This window comes from Dermacentor variabilis, chromosome 2, assembly GCF_050947875.1.
Source record: "Dermacentor variabilis isolate Ectoservices chromosome 2, ASM5094787v1, whole genome shotgun sequence".
NCBI classification, from domain to species: Eukaryota; Metazoa; Arthropoda; class Arachnida; order Ixodida; family Ixodidae; genus Dermacentor; species Dermacentor variabilis.
In genome coordinates, this window is record NC_134569.1 from 138,266,171 (window position 1) to 138,287,582 (window position 21,412).

Sequence of the window (21,412 nt, forward strand, 5' to 3'; positions counted from 1 at the left end):
ATATATATATATATATATATATATATATATATATATATATATATATATATATATATATATATATACGCACATCTTCGCGCTCACGTTGGGCCCGCAGTACAGGAGGAAACAGAAAAGGGAAGCAACTACCGCGTTGGCAGCAGCGAAAGGAAAACCGCGTCCGCACACAAACACGTGCCGTGTTTTTCTCTCTCAATCTCATTCGTTCTTTCCCGCCACCGCGAGACAGAAACCCGAGTGTGAAACGGAGGCACTGTGCGTGTAGACAGGCTGGAACTAAAGACGGCGCAGAAAGAGCGGAAAGCCGCGCGACAGGCGGTACAGGAAAGGTGCAGCAAACGGCAGCAGCAAGCAGAGAGAAACGAACTCTGGCTTCACGGCAAAGCACGGGCTTCCGGCGGCACGAACGGTCACACCTTCTTTTACGGGCGAGCACACGGCCACACACACGAGCAGGAGCGCTGAAACGACACAGCCTGGCTGCCGTCTTTTTTTTTTTTTTTCTTCCGGGTTTCCGTTCGGGCAGCTCGCGCACTTAACTGCAGAGGCGTGGAGATCAACAGAGCGATCAAGCTGCGCACTTCACTGCGTAGACGCCACGATACGAGAGTTGTCGGTCAGTGCGTCGTATCGGTCAGCCTCCGTCGGTTCACGCTCGTTAGGCTGGATAAATTACGCGGCCAATATCTCGGATCGTTTATCCGCGTCCGCACCGCCAGAAATGACAGCAGCACTCCATCGTACGTCGAGCGCGTGAACGCGGGTGGGAAGTACTGGCTGCCACTTTTTTTGCTCGTACGTTCCGAAAGAACGCGGGAGGACAATCCCATCTCTATTAACTACAGCACAGCAACGGGCCTGCGGCGAGGCGTCGCTGCCAGGTCGACGACGACAAAGTCCCGCCTCTGCACGCTCCCCGAGCTCGAGACAGGGCGGCCACTAACTCCAAGACTACATCCACCTCGACAGGCGGCGCTCATTAGATTCGGGGATCTCGGCAGAAGTGCACCGGCTAATCGGTCGCAGCCCGTTCGATTCGAACGGCGGCTTAAGGAAACACGAGGGGACTAAGTTCGCCTCGCGCCTTTCCACAGACATACGTATAGCTAGCTGCACAGCTTCCGTACAGCGCGTGCTCGGATGCGAGGCATCCAGCACTGCAGTGCTTATCCTGAAGCCGTGAGTATCAGCAGTGCAGCGTTCAGGAGCGCTCTGGCGAGGCGATAAGAGAAGACCGTGCGATACTCGACCTCGACATGCATACGCGCCGAGAAACGACAACGTGGAGACGCGATGCTGCTGCTGTCGGGACACAGTTGTGGGCGCGTCGTCTGCCGCACGGCCTGTCCTTGCGGGGGTGCTTGCGACGCGAGACACAAGGTGCGACGGATGATTCAGCGCGGGCAACGCCGCGACGGCACCCAAGGTTAGATCGCTGGATTTCCTGGTGTAGAGGGGGCGCGCGTAGATGTGCGCGCGCGCGCTCCGAGACCGGTTGGCGGGACGAGGTACTATATACGAGCGAACAAGCTTGCATGCGCTACAGGTGCATACACAAGCACGGCTACCGAACAGTCCTGCGCAGAAACAGCGAGGAGGGCTCGCGTGACACAAGGAGTCCATTACTCATACCTTAGGGGGTCGTTGCAACTCCTTCAGAGAGAAAAGAGAGAGAGACAAACAAAACCAACGAAAAAAAAAAAAGGAGTAGGGGAATCAACGCGACATCACTACTTGGCGACAATGAGTCCTCAAATCTATAGCGTTCGTGCACGTAAATGAGGGGTGAAAAATCTCTGCGGGTCGCAAACAAGTACGCATAATGTGAGCGAATAAGAAAGAGAGAGTGTTTAAATGATTACTATTGGAGAGGTCTACCCGGCGCCACGCCTAGCACGCTACTCCGGATGAGTATGGTGAAAAATGAAGTAATATACAGGACAGATACACAACCTACACGAAGCATAACGCAATTGACACTCAACAAACTACAGCGCAACTGCGTGATGAAGACAGCAGATAACACGGGCTGTTTAAACCAGTTAGGACAGCACAGTAAATAAAAAAAAAGAAACACGTCTGACCCTGCAGCCTGTAATAGTTCCCACCCCTTCCAAGAGTACATCCAACGTTTCGACTATCTCCGACCGGCAGAAAGAAAGAAGGAAAAAAAAAGGCGTTATCCAGACAGCGGTTATCGCGTGGTATTTATGTTCCGATAACTGGCATCCAACGGTCGCTGCACGGAAAACTGAGCGCAACGATGTCACATGACCATGGCCTTGAATAGTCAGTGGCGGCGCATGCTATACGTTGGCGAAGTGCACGTAAGCTCAGAACTTCCAAAGCACACGCACCACCGGCCTCATATGCGAAACTGTGAGCCATAAACATGGCGGCCCCAATGACATCACCCTCAAGTCGCAAGGTTGCCACCGCTACATGATATAGACGCCGTCGGTTACTCACCGGTCCCGTACTGACGTCATCGACCAACAACAACCTGCCAAGAAAAACGATATGCCCCAAGCCTGCAAAAATATAAAAACAAATAAAAAAGGAACGAAGTTCTCCTCCACGTCAGCCAGACCTCCTTGTTAGACGGCTGTTACGCACGGCGGAAGCGTCCGACCGTACAACGCCAGGGTCCAATCTTTGTGTGCCATCGACTGCAGCGCCGGCAATGCCTATACGCGCTCCTCAATAAGACGTTCGATTCGCAATAAAAAGCGCACGACCAGTGAAATCCCCGTCCGCTCGCCCCCATCCGGGGCACTGGGGGGGGGGGGGGGAACGAGCAAATGAACCGTTTTCGATTGTACACCGAAAGGAGCACAGCAGCCTTCCGAGTGAAGTCTTATAGAGATACAAACGCCGGAAACGGCGCACCAGGAATAAAAGAAAGTGGATCGGGGCATTGGAAACGCGACTCGAGAAGAAGCGTGGGCACGGACGAGACAAAAAACAAACGAAGGTTCGTTACCAACGAGGGAGGCTTTAGTTTAGATGTCGTCTCGAGAAAGGCAATGAGGATTCGCAGCAGGTCGTCGCGCGACACCGCGAAACGAGCTTAGTTTCCAACCAAATATACGGGACCGACGTGCGCGGATCGACGTAAGAGAATCCGGCAGACGTGTTATAGATGCGCGGCGAGGAGCTTTTGTTTCAGTTTGCGCAACAGAGACGACGTTCGTGAGGCGCCGACCGACAGCCAGACAGGCAGGCAATCTGACCGCAAGTGGAACGGCGTATATGCAGGCCCAGAAGCTGGCGGCGTCGAAACGGGAGTCAACGTCGCTCACAAAGCACGAGCCCAGAACGCCGAGTTTTGCAACGACCGGTCCTGCTCTATGAATACCTGCTCGCGGAGCATCGGTTGTAAAATTCAGCCAGAGTCTTCCTTTCTTCTTTGGAATAGAAACAATGGCTAGGTGAAAGTTTGCTGTCAAAGTGTAGACACGCAACGTCGCAAACTGTGTATTGTACGACTGGGACGCTCTGAGAACACACATTCATCAAGTAATCGGAGCGTGAAGAAGCACACACATTAAAAGGGACAGGGAATGGTAGACACAATACATGACTACGTCACCCCGTCTTGGGGGTGCGCTTCTCAAACCGACCAGCACGCACCAACCAGCCCAGCAACACGTTGTATTTAATCGAGCGATTGATTTGCGTACGTATTACGCTCTAAAACGCCGCATATAGTGACCTACGAGAGATGCCGCAGAGGAAGGGCTCTAAAATGATTTTGATCACCAGGTCTCTAGGTAAGTAAGTGCACGAGCGCCTTTGCATTATGCCTAAATATGAATCCACACGCAGCGGTAAGGAATCGCACCCGCGACCTCGTATTCGGCAGCAGGTACGCTACAGCAAGCGAGCCACCAGGCACGTACCCAGGGGGGGGGCGCCCCCCCCCCCGAAATCATGTGGCATACCCCCCCCCCCTCCCCACCCACGCCACCACTCCTCACACATTCCTAAAGCGCCGCCAGATCAATGTTGAGACTTGGCAGCTGTTCATCGGTCAGCATTATGCTGCCTTGTTCACTCCTTTTAGATGGCGGTAGTTATCGGCCTCTCTTGTAATGTGAAGGACAGTTTTCTCATAGATTCCGCACCCGCGCAATTAACTCGAGATGCGTTCAGTTGTCACCATCTATTCAACCGTCACGCCCATAGCTGTTGCTTTTGTTAGTTCAACCTTCTTTGTTTAGGCTGATCCTGGGACCAGGAGGGGGATGCGGCTGTTACTCAGCTGGTCTGTACTCTCATGGAACGAGTTGTGGCCAGAGAAAACGCCAATTGCGTTTAACTTTTCTCTTTGCTTCATTATTTCCTTGAGTTACGGCTCGCCGCGACGCTGGCAGATGCCCGGAACCATCTACACGTGATATGGGTTAGATAAGGTGGGAAATAAAATAATGTGAAAAAGAGTCCATCATGAAACCCTGCGATAACCCTTAACCCATAAGCAAGATGACTGTCGCCCGTTACCTCGTCTGTTTTTCCCTAATTGTATAGCACTTTTCGTGCAATATTGGCAACTGGAAACAAAAATCGCAAGGAGTTGAGAAATTAAGCGATCTACCAAGGGAGAGAGCCAAGGCAACAACCAAACTGCAAGCAAAAGCGAATAATAAAAAAGTTAACCGTTGTTTATGAGAATATTTATGGATCAACATCTTTTTATTTAAAAAGGAAGCAGAGAAAACGCCGCCGGAAGTGGAGAACAATTACTTGTTTTGAATGATGCTTCTACAGTTATCGGTCGAACCGCCTCACCTAGCCACTTCTCTGCTGTGCTTATGTGGGTGTTTTTCTAACCTTTCGCGGTGAGCGCAGGACGTCTAGAATCGCAGAGTCCTGCGCTCTACGCGGTTGTATGGGACTGGCGGCCGCACAGCGTTACGCAATTCGCGGAACTATCAAAACTGATCAACAAGGCGAAAATAACTGATATTCGAAACTATAACATGAGAAAGACTGAAGAAGCCGTAAAAAATGAACGCAGCCTGAAATCATTAAAAAAGAAACCTGGTATAGGACAAACCATGATGTATGCACTAAAAGATAAAAAGGATAATATCATCAGCAATCTCGAAGATATAGTAAAAGCAGCGGAAAAATTTTAAGCTGACCTGTATACAGTACCCAGAGGAGTCACGATACCTCACTTAGAAACAGTGATGAACAAGATACAGAAACTCTTCTATAACTAGCGATGAGGTCAGAAGGGCCCTGCAAGACATGAAACGATGAAGATCGGGAGGAGAAGGTGGAATAACAGTCGACTTAATCAAAGATGGAGGAGACATAATGCTTGGAAAACTGGCGGCTCTTTATACGAAGTGTCTATCGACTGCAAGGGTCCCAGAAAACTGGAAGAATGCAGACATTATACTAATCCACAAAAAAGGAGACGTTAAAGAATTGAAAAATTATAGGTCTATTAGCTTGCTCCCTGTATTATATAAAATATTTACCAAAATAATCTCCAATAGAATAAGGGCAACACTGGATTTTGTCAACCAAGGGAACAGGCTGGCTTCAGGAAGAGATACATTACAGTGGATCACATCCATGTCATCAATCAGGTTATCGCGAAATCTGCAGAGTAAATAAGCCTCTCTATGTGGCTTATATAGATTACGCAAATGCATTTGATTCAGTAGAAATACCAGCAGTCATAGAGGCACTACGTAATCAAGGAGTACAGAACGCTTACGTAAAAATCTTGGAAAATATTGCTACATGCGTGTGGTATTTGTTTGTTTGAACGAGGCGCGTGGGCGCCATCACTCCAGAAAAGAGGAGGAAGAACGAACTGGGCTCGCGCTGTGAATCTAACCGGTCAGCGCTGCAACCGTTGTTGTAAATATAATCTGTAAATAGCTTCTCGTCTTACTGACTCGTCCTTCGCGTAAGAATATCTACAGAGGTTCTACAGCTACCTTAATTCTACACAAGAAAAGCAGGGAGATACCTATAGAGAAAGGGGTCAGACAGGGACACACAATTTCTCCAAAGCTATTCACTGCGTGCTTAGAAGAATTCAAGCTGTTAAACTGGGAAGGCCTAGGAGTAAAGGTCGACGGCAAATATCACAGCAACCTTCGGTTTGCCGATGATATTGTTCTATTCAACAACAATGCAGACGAGTTACAACAAATGATTGGAGACCTTAACAGAGAGTCTAAGAGTGGGGTAGAATATTAATACGCAGAAGATGAAGATAATGATAAATAGCCGGGCAAAGGAACAAGAGATCAGGATCGCCAGTCGGTCACTAAAGACTGTGAAGGGCAACGCTGGATTTTGTCAACCAAGGGAACAGGCTGGCTTCAGGAAGAGATACTTTACAATGGATCACATCCATGTCATCAATCAGGTTATCGCGAAATCTGCAGAGTACTACTGCAATGTGTACGTATACCTAGGTCAATTAATCACAGGGATCCCTGATCATGAGAAGGAAATTCACAGAATAAAAATAGGTTGGATCGCATACGGCAGAAATTGCCAGCTCCTGACTGGAAGCTTACCATTATTACTGAAAAGTAAGGTGTGCAATCAGTGCATTTTGCCAGTGCTGACATATGGGGCAGAGTCTTGAGAGCCAGTTAAGGACCGCGCAAAGAGCGATCGAACGAAGATTGCTAGGCATAACGTTAAGAGAGAGAAAGAGAGCGGTTTGGATCAGAAAGCGAACGGGTATAGACGATATTCTAATAGACATCAAGAGAGAAAAAATGTACCTGGGCAGGTCATGTAATGCGCCGGTTAGTTAACCGTTGGACCATTAGGGTTACAGAATGGGTACCAAGAAAAGGAAAACGCAATCGAGGACGACAAAACACTAGGTTGAGCGATGAAATTAGGAAATTCACGGGTGCTTGTTGGAATGGGTTGGCGCAGGACAGGGGTAATTGGAGATCGCAGAGAGAGGCCTTCGTCCTGCAGTGGACATAAAACATGATGATGATGATGATGATGATGATGATGATGATGATGATGATGATGATGATGATGGAGTTGTTGGGCCCCCCCGAAAAGAAATCCTGGGTACGTGCCTGCGAGCCACAGCGGTGCGGGGTATAACGAGAGCGAGAGAGTCGCAATCTCCAACGCCCAGTTCGAAAGGCATTTCCTGTCGTCGGGTGCCTAAGCCTGTCAGCGTGTACCTGTAATAGAAGGTATCGCTGCAAAAAAGAAAGAAAGAAAGAAAAGCGAAAACAATGAACGCAGTACACTTCGAAGAAATCCTTCCTCGGTTTAAAGAACGGTGCTGCTCCGAAAACTGCGGCAGGCGGGTGCGCCATCGGCCTCGTTCCGGCATCTTTCGGATCTCCCGAACAGCATGCCCTCCTCCTCCTCCAGCTCGTCGAGAGTCACGCGCGCGGAATGCGCATTCTTGAAGGCAGTGAAAAATTCCTCGCTGCCACGGACAACATTGCCTGCGAAGAAGCTACGCAGGGGCGAGGCCGACGAGCGTCCAGCCAGCGACCTGTCACCGCTGCTTTGTGTTTGCACGGAGCCTATCCCTCAACTCGCGACTGCAATTGCCGAAGCTGCCGCTGAGACCAGCATCTCCCGCGGCGAGAGAGAGAGAGAGAGAGAGAGAGAGAGAGAGAGAGAGAGAGAGAGAGAGAGAGAGAGAGAGAGAGAAAAGCTCCGTCGTGCCAGAAAAAAAGAAGATTATCTTTTCGCGAGCGGCAATTAGAGTGAACGTGGCCTGCCTTGAAACAATCTTTTCCGGGTCCCAGCTATCATGCGCCAAGATTTAAAAATACGCGAATGCCACGTAGCTGGACAGAACCAAGATAACGTTGCTTGCCGTCGCTTGGAGATAAATATCTTTGTTTTGTATTACGCCGAACTACAAATTAGTCCTAGTTAATTAAACAACTTCTCAAATATTATAATTAGATGAGTAGTTTCCGTGAGAGAATAGCAGAGCATCACGAAAGAACTCCCGATACAGGTTTATGTTGCTCAATACATGCTACTTAAAAGTTTTTTCCGAGCGTAGAAGTAGCCGGTGAATACACGCAAGGTGCCTCGAGCGACCAGTCGCATGGCAATTTGCACCTTCATGGCGCTATTGAGATGTACAAAGGTTATAGATGTTTTTTTTTTCTAAATACATTCTATCCAGCAAAGAGAACTATTCTACTGCTACCTAGCTATTACTGCATTCCTTCTTCTTCTCTAACCAATACAACTACTACCACTACCCCGCCGATGAGACGGTTCTCGAATGCAAGCAATCCTAGAAGAGCTAGTGCTCACAATCAGTGTTGCCGCATCACAGCCATTATTTCGTGCTTTAAAATGAAAATGATATTTACAGTTCCAATACAAACAAAGAAAACGCTGCAATACGATAGCGCATGGGCGCAGTCACGTGGTTTTATTTCATATTTCGCAGGTTTTCTTTAAACGCCGGAAAGGTAACCACGCAACATATACGTTGTCACACACACACACACACACACACACAGACACACACACACACACACACACACACAAATTGGATCGGTCGTTTCTTAATTTTCTCTACAATGCAATAAAACGCACTTGGCCTTAAAGTGAATAATAAGGATATTGCATAATTCATATTATAGTTAATTAACTAAAAGGAGTCCCACATGACGGCAAATCATATGCCGTTGGTTTCATCGAGCTGCGGCTAAACAAAAAAATTTTTTTTTTCTTATCCTCGGTTCAAATAATGTGAAAGAGGGTACCTTGTCAAAGGAAACGACAGCGCCGGCGATACTGTGATGTGTTCAAGCAGCAACTGATTACAAACGCTCTGTTGTACGAGCGTTATTTCTGAAATACCATGCATCCAAAAGTACAATCGTGATGATTAACTTCACAGCGTTTACGTCCGAATGTGCCACCTGAAACGCGTACTCGCCCACCGCAATCGAGATCCGTATGGGCAGACGACCCGAAAACGCCCCAAGATGTCGCTGCCAGCGCTGACGTTTCCATTTGCTTCTGCCGGCTTTCTGCGTATGCCTGCGTGCTTCCGCTGTGACGAAAAGCTCCGACATAAGCGCCGAACAGACCTCACGCAGGATTGTGCTTTGCTTCGTCATAACCGACCACTATAGGCATCACGCGGGCGTGCATGCGTCCTTTAATCAGACGCCTCTTTTAGTGCGCGCATCCAGCTTTACAAGCACGCAGAGGGATCCGGCTCGCGTCGCAACGCGCAGCCGGTGGATGCATGCACACGGTGTTGGCTTTACGCAGCAAAACGAGCCGTTTACGAGACCGCTTCGATGAAGGCCGCGGCAGATCTCTCTCTCTCTCTCTCTCTCTCTCTCTCTCTCTCTCTCCCGCGGTCTCGAAGCGACGTGCGTTATATACCGGCGGGGCGCGGTATGCCCGGTGTGAGGGTTTGTTCTCCGACGACAGCTAATGCCTCCGCAAACACGAAAGCGAAGAGCGGCAGGAAATGCGACAAAACAATAGCATCCTGTGGCGTAAGTATTATGCGACTCCCCCCCCCCCCTCTTGCCCCATACCATCACCGCCTATGTGCTCCTCATCGTCCCACTTCGCAAGTCGCTATTGCGAAGTGAATCTTTCACGTTTCAGTGGCTGTATCAAACTGGAGGGGCAAAATATAACGCTGCGAAGAAGGTCACTCCACCACGTGCCGGCTGCCTCTTGGGCCTAACTGGTTCGCGTGATGACAACCGACAGACAAGTCGGCCGCTCACAGGCGTCAGTAGAATTTCTGCACTGGCATGGCCCCACTTTATATATATATATATATATATATATATATGAGCGCGGGTGTGCTTCGGCATATGTTTCACGGGCTCTCACGCTGTTAGAGAACCTGTCCCGCCCTATATATTAGCGCTCTTTTTGGAGTCTCCTTATATTTTGGGGAACCAAGGTGTGACAAAACTCTGTTGCACCGGCTGTGGCTGGACGTCACGTTTACCAAGTCATGGCCATTCCCGTGACACTTGCGAATGTCAGAGCAACAAATAGCTGGATAGCGGTCGCAACAGACGTGTGCTCTAAAACAGACCAGAGCGCTTGTTTGCTTCCTGCGGTCTACGGGCCAGCGAGTAGAGTGCTTTCTTCGCTTCAGTTAATTAGGGAACTAGGGGAGTTAGGCTATGATGGTGACGTGTGCCGCTTCAACATTGTGCGCCGACTCCCTTACTATCTCTTTAAATCCATTTTCACTAGGGCAGGGTAGCAAATCGGATTGTTTTCAAGTTAACCATGCTTTTTTCTTCCCTCCCCTTTTCTCTCTGTCTCTCCCTCTCCATCTTTTTCATTTTGAAAAAAAAATGTCGCTTGTAACGAGGTAGGTGTCCCAGCCCATTCACTTGTTATAAGGAAGGTTTACATTAGTTTGCATCATTTTTTTTTATTTCTTGTGAAGGCCGCAAACAGATCGTGCTCAATAAGAATATGTAGCCTTCTTCCTTTCGCCGCCTCAAACATGCAGAGATAACAAATAAAATAGGTACCCTGTGCAAATACACATTTCTTGCACTACGTATGTTTGAGCTCAAAGCGAAATATAGTTCCACATATTAAAGCGCGTACTGAACACACAAACTTTCCGACTTCCTCCTTCTCGGAGTGGCAAATCAGTAAAAAATAAATTACGTTATATATGTTCCTTATTTCGCAATCAAATCAAAACAAAAAACAACCAATGAAAACGTTATGCGCATCGTACCCTTTATTATTTTTTTTTTATCTTGCCAGTTGCAGTTTTTATTAGATACTACACAGAGAGACGTCAAAATTGAGTAGACGAGTAAGCTATTCCTTCAAAACTCTATCAGTCATTCTGTGGCGCAGAAGCCTTGCTAATTAGCGCTGAAAATGAAAGCCACAAATTTCCGTTCTGAACTTCGCGCGTCATCTGTGTATAACTGATGACGTCAGTGAGTTGTTACAAAATCACATTGTGTTCTCTGGCATTCCCTTCGTTTTCCGACAGGAAAAACAAATGACATATAAACATTTACTCTTTGCGTATAATTAAGAAAGTAGCACAATAATTCTTCGTTTATAAACACTCAGCGTCGAGCACACGTTGTCGAAATTCCATGCATTCCATGCGGTTGCTGCTTAGGAGAACAATGCCTATCAGCTAATTGGCTACCGTGCCTGTAAACAAACAGGTACGGTAGCCAATTAGCTGATCATTGCAACAAATGCGCATATACTCCAACGTTCAGTGTTACTAGGTTTCTAAAGAACGCAAAAAGAAAAATAGAGAATTGCAGACGCTTACTGCATTGTTAAAGCAGAAGATAAATGTGTCAACGCAGCGTCACAAACAAAGCTTGAGATAAATATTGTGGATAAGCACTTCCGTTACTTGTAGGCAGTACGCATGCCTTCCAGCCTTTTGGTTATTGCTGGTGCGTGTTTTGACACCTTATAAAGCTGGTTGTTCCTGCAATAATTTTTTCAGTTGGCTGTACAGCGCTCATCTTCTTGTGTTTGCTTTCAACTTCCAGTCTTCCAGCTGCTTCAAGTTATACTCAATACGAAAACGTTTATTTGTGCTGTTCAGAGATACAGCACTTTAAGAGTAACGCCAAACTAGCTAGGTTGAGTCAGGCTCCTTTAGAATCCAATGCAGTCTTTCTTTACCAATAAACAATAACTTCAACTCGTTTAGACGCTGTCAAAATTCATTAAGTCGCGGCAGAGCTGGTACGAAAACATCGGGAGCAGGAGGAGGAGGATTCACAAACACTGTATTTCGTTTTTGCGTCTTTTATTAACTTACAAAGTCCCCTGTGAAGTTCGTAGCGGAAGCGCTTCGCCACTGCGGAAGCATAATTTGAAGTGCAGCCTAATTTAATACTGCGATTCCGCGGCGTTTCAGTAGCCGTCAATAACGATGCGACTATGCTGGAATTGAGAGAACATATTTGATACCCGAGCACAGATAGAATGACGCTTTATTTGCAACGTTCTGTGGGTACACGCAGCTCCACCACGCTCCAAACTGTCCAAAAGGCGGACTCCAGTCACGTGAAAGAGGCGGGCCGGGCCGGTGATCCCGGCTGAAGGGGGGGGGGGGGGGGGGGCTTTGTGGAGCGCCGAACAGCATTTTATGTTTCTTTTTTCTTTCTTCTTTTTTTTTCTGCGAGAAGACCGAATAAAATAAAAATTCTGCTGACAACCCCACAACTATCTAGCCGACGGCTGACAACCTGAACATCAGCCAGCAGGCGGATGGCGTAATGGGGCGAAAAGTGCACAGCGTAGTAGCAGAGAACGGAGTGTACAGCACGGAAAACAGAAGTACAAAGGAGCGAAGTCTATAGTTATAGTCGCCAAACCATTGTGGAACGGACAGCGGAGAAGCGGAGAATAGCGCGCTACACAAAAGGACGAGAACCGAACAGCACAGACGGCTGAACTAGGAACGTGTAAGCTCGTTTGCCCTAACCTAGTTCGCCCTAACCGCTTGCACAAAGCTGGGTCCCCTTGTCGCTACGTTGTGAGGACCAAGGAAGCGCGCGAGACTACGTAAATTAGTAGGACACCGTCGCTCTAGACGTCTTTCAGAAGACTATAGGGTTTCAGAAACGCGCTGTTTTCTAAGCAACTTGTAACGATACACAGCACAGCCGTATGTATTTTGCAACGCTCAGAATGCGTGCACAAGGATCTTAACTGGAGATCAAGAGGGTGCCAATAGGGCTCAAAAAGAAAAGAGCCGGTGCGACACAAGGCAACTCGTTATCGTCTACTTGATAAAAAAAGAAAATCTAAATATAGAGAAGAGGGGGGCGGGGACGCGTGCAAAAATTTTGTCCGTAAGGCCTTGATCGGCAAATTCGCCTCGTGCCGCTAAATTATAATTCGAGTTCAGCGTTCTCAGTTTGTACTGTTTTCCTATTCTATTCCTTTCCTACATTAATTTTCTCCGGCGCTTTCTTTTCTTTTTCCGTTGGTCGCTTTTTCGGCAGAGACAGCTTACAGTTTCTTTTTTTTTTTCTCTCTGAATTTCTGCTTCCCTATTTTTTTTTTTTTTTTACGCTAAAATTTGCTGCAGCACATCCTACTCTTCACTGTACAGTTGCATCCAATACACAGAATAACACATATTAAAATGAATTCTGGCGTTCAGTAAGGCGTTTATGGCACGCATAATGAAAACTACTAGCCTGCACGGGTGATGTGAGCTCCTCATTTAATAAACCTGGATCGCGAACACTCGTGCCACACAGTGTTAAGTGCGCTCAGCGCAGCAGCGGAGCGAACTGATATCGCTTTGCGCTACCCAATTGCAATGAATCGCCTTGGGAGTCGCGCCAGGTTTCATCCGTCATGGTGCAATGTACTCGCACATTGTGCTGGAAAGTAGCAGCCACGCCTATGGGGGCCTTCCTGCCCATGCCTGTCGGAAGTGAATGAGTAAGCTTCCGCGACAACAAGCACGATCGCAGCTTCTTTCGCGTGGAGCAACTCTTAAACAGCAGGCGAGGAGTACTGCGATGTTTTATGAACAGCCCAGTAAACCCATGCACGCTACCGCACTGCAACACGTCGAGGTACTCGTTGTGCCCGACTCGCGAGACGCAATTCGCAAAATGATGGAGATCACGACACCGGTTCCTGACGGGGGACGAGCGCGGCCTATACCTGCTGCTCGGCAACCTCTCTTCCGTGCTCCCACCACAGTGGCCCGGCTGGGCACAGAGCGTCTCGCGTTTGCAAACTGCGATCAGCACTCATTCACGGGACGAGCCTCAAGCATTACCGCACAAGGGGCGTTCCCACCGTTCCCGTAGCGCAGCTATGGGACGAGTGCTGCAATCATCGCCTCGCGTTCGTACTTCATCCTGCCATTACCTGGCAGTAAAAGTAACCTATTACACCAAATAAACTCCACCAGTCGCTTCTCGAGCGTACCTGACAAGGGAAGTAGTGAGGAATGTGTCCCAGCTAACGTCAGCCAAGCTGTTCAATGAAAAAAAAAAACGTTTTAAAAAACAATAAGCAAGATACAATTATAAAACCCGACGGTATTGTATAGGTCGTCGGAGGTCTGACGACCAGGTACCGCAGGTCCAATAATTATAACTTGCACCGTGTTTTCTTTTTTGTTTTCGTTGCGCATCTTGGCTAAAGTTAGCCTACATAGTATCGTCCACTTTCCTGAGCAATACCTTCAGTATTCAAGGCATCACACTTTCAACTTTTCCTCGGCTTTATGAAGGAAGGATAAGTGGCTTATATGACGCTTACCACATATATCTGTTAATAGCTGAAAAATTAACCTACAGGTATCCGGCTCAAAATGAAGGTGCCATGAGCAGTTGAGTAATATATAGCGGCATTATTTTCTCTCTTACAGGCATATCTTTATGTCCACTTCTGGTGAACTAAAAAAAAGAATATATCGCGGTCATTAACAAACCCTGATACGCATATACCACAAGGGCTTCCCACAAGGGATCCGTGCCACGCATGTGACAAATCAACGCGTTTAATTAAGGGACATTGAACAGGAACACTAAATTAGTCTATATCGATAAAGTATTCGTTCAACCAAAAATATTAAAAATATCTATTTTGGTCAATTTAGCAGCAAAAGGTTGCATATTAGAAGAGAAAATTAAAGTCAAAGTTCGTTTTCTTTTTCCCGTCCGAACACGAACGCCGCTGCCCATCCCCAATGTTGCGTCACAGATTTCAAAATATATTTTTGGCATTTTGGCCATCGTGACTCAGTTAAAGTTCTCGAAACTTGCCAGGTTCAGTCTTTGGCTCTTTCAGAACACACGGCACTCCTCCTTGACCGAGAAAAGATTACCTATAGGCGCAAACAGACGCCGTCAAAATTCATGACATCACGGCGTGCTGGTGCGGAAACTTCAAGGCGGCGGCGCCACCAGTCTATCCTTCTTTTTTCTCGCCTTTTTCTCTCTCCCAACAGGCCTCCTATCACGGCAAGAGTGACTTTCCTTGCTATTGTTAGAACGGTAATTTGCTAATGCAGCTCAAACATTTTTCTTTTTTCATTGGCGTGCCTGTAACACATGTATCTGCTAGCCTAAGGCTAAGAGAATAGAACGCAGACAGAAAAAGAGAGACTGAACAGCACACATTGCGTGCAAAGTCTTTTGGACTTCTACCCGCCCCACTCCAAGCGCTTTCCACAATTATTTTTCCTCGTTTAAACCCCATGCGAAGTAAGAAAGAAAAAAGAAATAAGTAAAACGGCTTCATGCACTTTATCAAGCTTTCCTTTTTTCTCGTCTCGCGTCTTCAACACAGTGCTTGTGATACTCGGAAACACTTCAGTTTCTCCAGCCGTGCTGGCAGAATGAGGAAGCTCCGGAGCGCAACGTAAAACAGCCGAATGAAGACTTTGTTAGCTCCGCAAGCAAGCGCCCACGACAAAGACGCCCCATCGGTGTCTTCTGCTACCTTCGCTCTCTCGTCCCACTACTTGGAGGAAAGCGGCTCTTATTGCGCGCGCCGCACTCACGTTCACGCTTCGTCTCCGAGCATACTCATTTTCCAAGCACTACTTTCTCGCTGTAGCTAGACGTCTCAGCCGGCGGAGATGAGCTCTGTTACACAAAGAAAACGCAACTAGGACAAGGCTAGGCAGCATAGCAGCAGACGATTGAAGTTGAAGCTTGCTTGTATTTCTGGTTATACACGAGAAAGATTGAACGTAATGGGGCTGGAGCGCCAGACTGGGCGCCTGTAGTGCCACGAGCACTGCGATGAACCGCAGAACGCACAAACTGCGCGAAAATAATAACATATATATAGCATCAGAACAGTAAACACTGCAATAACATCTTCGGCGATTAAAAAAAAAAAAAGGAAGCGCACTACACCAAAGGAGACGACGACTACACATATAATGAGCCTAACGAACCTTGCGCTGAAGCTGTATCTCCCGCATACTATCAACTCGAAGGCTAATGCAAGTGCGCCTCATAGCGGCAGCAATGTCTTAAAAAAGGAAAAAAAAAAAGCCACTAGAACTAAAGCCAGGCTTCCGAAAAAAAAAAAGAAGAAAACTACTTTCCGGCCTTTTTCCGGACCCGCAAGCGGGCAGCCTTTCCCGGCGAACAGAGGAGTTTCCAAAACACTCTGCGAATGATAAGATTTGTTGACGGGATGCGAAGACCGGAAGAGAAACGATCACACTTTTCCTTTCCAATCTGCGGGACTTTGAATCAACAAAAACGACATGTCTGCTCACGCGCCCCTGTATAGTGGTTTCAAAACTTCCTACAAGGACCCCGCATAGTATATCTAGAATAGCACCATAGCTGCTACGACACAACCGTGAATTGCAGCTCTTGGTTGATAGGCGGCCCGGCAAAACTGACAAGCGAGGCGGTAACCCAGAGGCGCGTGCGTGTGTGTAACGCTAGGAGACGACGAAATCAACGAGACGGGCGAGAAGATTGCCTTTCCGCACGCGCTTTTGCTGCGGGCGAGTCTGGGGCCCCTCGGCGCAACCGTCACTTAACAACGCAAGCGCTGTGGCAGGAGCAAGTATTGCGCATCTGGGACTAGTCAGGTCCTCGTAGCCGCGACAGTGTCGCCTTCATCTCAGTCACGGTCCGCGTGCCTTGTGTAATGTCGCCGTTGATGACGCGAGTCGTTGATGACACTTGCTAGTCCCGTGCTGTGTGCTGCACGTGAAGTTCTAGAGACGACGGACCGCGACACGAACGGTTGGCAAAACGTTAGCTGAACGCTTTTTATGTGAACAAATAGATCTCAACGCGTGGGTTTCGGTTGGTAACGAATTAATCGCAAACTCACGGTTACAAAATTACAGCGCGAGAAAAGGACGGTGGAACACCGTAAACGACTAAACCAGCGCTGGCTTCCAGCTACATTGTTCTTTTTTTTTTCTTCTTCCAGATCCACGTTATGCCAGGTGTTTCTTTTTATGTGGAACACTTTGTCTTAAGAGAAACTGTAGGCCCCTGGCGTTCTGAGGCTACGTGGATTGGCGTACCTTAGCGTCAAGGAAAGTTTCAACGATAATTGTGCTAATTACATAACTGCGCTAATTATTTACTTTAGGGCACATGTAAAAAAGCAAAATTATATATATATATATATATATATATATATATATATATATATATATATATATATATATATATATATATATATATATTAATGCGCGGCACAATGGTTATAGAAAAAGACTGTACTGCTGTACCGTTGACATTGACATGGATTCTTCGTATGAATACCAGTGCATTTTTGCCTCGTTTTTGTTCCCTTTCTTATGCTTCTTTTTGCGCGGGATATGTAAAAGAAAGGCTGTCGCATCTAAACATAAGCTGTTTTTGCACACAAGCTATATGCGGACGTTGGGAACAAGAAAATTGTGACTGTAATTTCGCTAATTACCTAAAATGTGTTAATTATTTTTTCAACTGTGTACTTTAGGGCAAGTGCTATAACTGCGAAACTAGCACCACTTTCGAGATATGCGTACCCAACATCTGCTAAAGATTGCCTCGGTGTTCGATCCAGTTAAGATTGCCGCGAACTGTTAGGGTCACGCGTTTTGGAAACTGTACACTGGAACTGCAATAAATTTCGTATCTCGAAAGTGGCGCGTCTCAGGATTTCTGCTAAGCAAACATGACTTCACTACTCTTTGGCTTCAATTTCTTTCTTTCTCTCCCTCTCTCTCTCTCTCTCTCTCTCTCTCTATATATATATATATATATATATATATATATATATATATATATTGCTACACACGATCATGCACGCTCTCATGAGGCCACATATGCACTACAGTGTACTAGAATATATATACACTGTATATGCGCTGAGTCAGACATCAATGGCTTTGAGACAAGTTCTACTGAGCTTCCATAGTAGTAGTTACGAGAGTTAGACGTGGGGACGACAAAGTGAACACGTCTGCGGAAAACACTACTGGAATGATTCTTGGGAAAGTGGAATGCAACCACTTATATCTGTGTACACGAACAAGACGACTTTTCCAGCCCCGATCGTCGACGTCGGAAGATGCACGCGCGCGGACCTTGAATGAACTGCCGGCTTTGTTTTCGGACTCATCTCTCTCTGGCGCTCTGCGGGTACCACGAAACCATTAAATGCACTAGGCTTTGACTTTCTTCGCCGTCTCTCTCTTCGTGGCACGACATGCCATTCCAGCCCCAACGGTCACACATTGTTACAGGGCTAAAACAAAGTGGGTGGTCGCTCACAGAACCCACAAAGCAACAAATGCACACGGTTGACGACGCGCAAGGATGGAAACGCGAATTTCTACCGGAAGACTAAAGAAAATAAACAGCACGAGGCACGGCGCCCCGTCAGGTGCAGTTGACTGGCCCAAAAACAAACAAAAGAGCTGGGCACGTCCGTCCATTTCGACGAAATTGTCCGAACTCTCACGGCGTCTCCAGAACATATTCTACTAAAGAGCGCCGCGAACACTGGAGTCACGCCCCGCGCAGTGACTGACCGCACTTGGCAGAACCAAGGATGTGACGGGAAAATAAGCGAGAAGGCGGTTGCAGCAGCGAATCCACATAGAGCGCGCATTGTTCTCGCCGCGATCCTGGCCGATCGTGACAGGTGCACTGTATCAAAACGATGCAGTGATCCTACTGGCAGCCGACACCGCGCTGGCCGTTGGCTTGGCCGAGCGCCAGTACAGCGCGAAGGGAAGAGGAGTGCGAAAGCGAAATGCCCCCGCCTACCTCACAGACAAAAACGGCTGAAACGAAAACGTCCCGTATGAATCAGGTGGTATGCGCTTCATCCGCCGCGTTGTACACGCTTTGAGAAAGCTGCTTACGCGTTTTGCGCAAGCTGTTATCTTCTGTCATAGTACATCTTTTTCCTCGAAGGCGGCTTCTTTGAGCGCGCGAGGAATGCTAATAAGTACGGAAAGGCAACGTACCGCTGGCGATGCCTTGAGAGTCGTAAAATGCTTACCTGTACAGGAAGCGAGAGAAAGGGAACACCAGAGAAGCTCGACAATTTGTTCACGCGAGTTTTCGGAATCTACTGATGTCACGTTCCTTTTGAAAAGGCGCCGCAAGAAAAAAGAAATTCCCTTGATGTAATTGATAAGTGTAGAACAAGTGTGTGCCTTGTAGTGGTGCGAACTGAAATTGATGAGGATAAGGGTCAACTCTCCCGTGGGTTCCGAGTCAGCTGGATTTTCAGAAGACATCTGAGCGAAATCGTTTCAATGATCATGTAAACACAGAGATGTCCTCATCCATTGAGTTCTGTCCACAAGAACTACACTGACCTATACAACATGTACGCGTACGTCGCGCGACCCCCACAGCCACGTTCACGACTGAAGATGTCAAAATATGTGCTAAAGCAGCATTGTCGTTCCGGAAGAATGTAGACAAAATAGTGCGAATGGGGCATGCTGCAGCGCATTTGAATGTCGGGTGCCACTTCATGCGCTGGTGCAGTCGGTTGAACTTGAACTCTTCGAAATTTCGTCACTCCAGGCAATTCATAATTCGTGTTTCCACCTTTCTCACCGATAGTCGTTTCGACACGTTTAGGAGAATTTACTTCGCACTGGAAATTAAACTTACGCGCACCGGCACGAGATCACCTTAGTGAAAACAGTCAAGCGAAACACGTGATCGCAAACTGGACTTGCACTCGGCCGGGCATCCCACCAATCTTGTCGTGAAATTTCAAAGATCAGCACAATACCGCCACTGCGGTTCCTTGCTTCCGCAGAGTCCACACACGACTTTAGAAACACCTGCCAGGCAGGAGCTTCGCCTTCCCATAGACAACATTCCAATGCGCGCCCAAACAAGGATCTCCCTCGACAACAAATCAGTGATGACAACCTGCCGCCGGCTCTTACCTGGTGTGTGGGCCGGTGACCAATGCGAGGTGACGGGATGACGGTGTCTTCGCCTGGTTAATAATCCTCGTCTGAGCAGTACATCCTCTGAAGGTAACTCCAACCACAATGCTTGATATGCGTCGGTGGTCACATCGCAGGGATTCGCACAAGCACACGAGAAAACAACACGCTGAGCACAACCTGCGAGCCAACGTCGGTGACTTCACGCACGCCTGCTCGACCAGCCAACCTTCTTTCGCTGCTGCGCGCCACTCTCTCCAAACTCGTTTTGCAAAATAGCCGCGTGGGGCGCGACCGCGCTCGAATGAAAACGAAACTGCGTTCTGGCGCGTTTCGGTTTCGAAATACTAGCGGCGATTTTGAACTGCGGTAATCATTTTGTCAACACCAAGGTACAACAGCTTAGTTTAAGAAAAAAGTCACAGTTATTTGAAAGGAACGTTGCCCTCAGAGAAGTATGCATTGCTAATTTCATACAGATGAGAACAACATGTACACCGCTGCTATGCTGCAGTTTCTGCCAAACGACCGGACTTTCTTTAAAATCCGAGTTCCTACAATTCACTGTTACTGCAATATAAGGGAGCAAATTTCACTGCTGTCAGTGCACACAGGTATATCTGCCGCTTTCTTTTGCGCACTATGGCAGAGACAACATTCCAAATCATTAGGCTTGCTTCGTACCGATGACGGATTTTCTTAGCAGCAGGCCTGACGAGTTCAAGCACATGGCGTGCATTGAACCCATACTCTTGAAACGCCTTACCGCCTCCCGCAGTTGAGCATGATTGTAAGTTATCATAAGCTCCAAGAATGTTCTTTATGTTACAGCAAAGTTGCACAGGTGGCAATGCAGTGGGCAACCGGCACCGCGCATCCCAGCCACTTCGGTGGGGAAGGAGGCGGCTGCCACTCATTGTGCTCCCCCTCCTCGTCATGCGATTGGTTCGTAAGTGGTAAAGAAATACACCGATACCTCGCCGCCTGCGCTCAGGACAATTAAGACGCTTCCTCCGCTCTTATTGCCACCTATAACACACACTGGAGCCACCGATATGTGCGCCCACCGCACAAAGCTTGTCAGGGCACTAAGGGAATGACATCGGGGGTATGCTTACACATCCCGAAACTAGCGTTTCATGGCGTGGACCTGCTGTGTGACAATGAAGACACCGTAAATTAGAAAAATGGCAGCCAAGTTTCAGGAAGATGGGCGGTGTACTCCATCAAGAAGTTGCTCCTGGAAAGCAAGCATTTGGGTGCTAGTCAGTGCTCCGTCCTGTGGTTCTTTCACTGTGTCCTGTCCTGTGACATGCTGTTTAAAGCTGCTGTTTTGTACTAACCAGCCTAAGTGAGCATGCTGCTAACAAATGCAATTAACTGTCTTTGCTGCAAACTCCACAGAAAGGGAAAATCTCCAGTGTCATCCTTTATTATCAAGTTGAACTCATGGTCAAAGCTGAATCCTATGCTTGCTGGGTGTGAGAAGTCAGAGTTACG

General features: G+C 47.7%; 1 protein-coding gene across 1 annotated transcript in view; it reads right to left on the bottom strand.

Moving 5' to 3' along the window:
- The window catches only part of RhoGEF3 (Rho guanine nucleotide exchange factor 3), a 438,348-nt gene extending 418,213 nt beyond the window's left edge, over nucleotides 1–20,135 (bottom strand). The window contains exon 1 of the mRNA XM_075682109.1: nucleotides 19,910–20,135. The gene's annotated coding sequence lies outside the window, so the exon portion shown is untranslated. The remainder of the gene's footprint in view (nucleotides 1–19,909) is intronic.
- Nucleotides 20,136–21,412: the final 1,277 nt, after the last annotated feature.